The sequence below is a fragment of the Mandrillus leucophaeus genome, unplaced genomic scaffold (genome assembly GCF_000951045.1).
Source record: "Mandrillus leucophaeus isolate KB7577 unplaced genomic scaffold, Mleu.le_1.0 Scaffold715, whole genome shotgun sequence".
Lineage (NCBI taxonomy): Eukaryota > Metazoa > Chordata > Mammalia > Primates > Cercopithecidae > Mandrillus > Mandrillus leucophaeus.
In genome coordinates this window covers 319,799-320,927 of record NW_012107753.1, presented here as the reverse complement: position 1 = coordinate 320,927, position 1,129 = coordinate 319,799, and positions in this window count along the sequence as shown.

Here is a 1,129-nt window from a genome sequence, read left to right as displayed (position 1 = left end):
CGGATATGGCTGGGTTTAAGGGAAAGATCACCTTCCCATTCCCTTTCTCGCCTCCCTTTCCACTGAGAGCCACCTACCGCTCAATAAAGTCTTCTGCGTTTATCACCTTTCAGTTTGTGTGACCTGATTTCTTCCTGGATGCCGGACAAGAACCTGAGTACTAAGAGGACAGAAGCTGCCACTCTGACCTTCCACTGAGCTGGTTGGCACTTGGCAGTCGCCGGTCTGCAGCTCTGAAAGAGCATTGGTTGCAACATGATTTGACACCATTGTGGGGCCCACACAGATCCTGCCCCCTCCAGAGAGGAGCAACTGACTGGTGCTAGAGTTCATTCACTCCGGTTCCCTCACTCCCTCGCTCGCATGCTTCCTCCCGCAAGGAGTAGCCAGTGGCAGCCTGAGGGAAATGAGCCACTTCAGTTCCTACTGGCGAAGGGGGTCAAGGGAATTATACCGTCTCAACATGATAGATGTTTTTTCTTTGATAAGCATATTTGTATAGCTCTACCAATTTACCTCTTTGCACAGATGGTCACTTTTCTAGAGTCTTCATTCCTTGACTCCTCCATGCCAACTTCACCTAGCTTACACTATTTCCTAGCATTCCATACTTGCAGTCCTCATTGGGCCTCAGTGTGCCTCTTACCGTTCAGCCTGGCATTTTGACTTTTGTCTATCTGTTTAGCATTGCTAAAGGCTTTTGCCATCTCAGAGTAGGTGGAAAACAGGGTAGTTTAGAAATCCAGCAGATTAGGAAGAGAGTTTAACACATGTGAAAGGCAGAATGTCACCTATTGTCTTAGCAGTACTTAGCTAAGTGACTTAAGTGTAAAGTCATTGAACATGTACTGGATAATTCATGACCATTTAAAATATGTATTGATTGGCAATCTACTTCAATAGGCCTTTGTGGGTCATAGAATAATATTGCTTGTAAAGGCTTCCAAGGGTAAAATTGCCATGGGCAGTAAAATGATTTAGAGATGGTATCTCTTGATTTAACAATTGATATGGTTTGAATGTGTGTTTCCTCGCAATCTCATGTTGTAATGTCATTCTCAATGTTGGAGGTGGAGCCTGGTGGGAGGTGTTTGGGTCATGGGAGCAGATCTCTCATGAATGGCTTGGT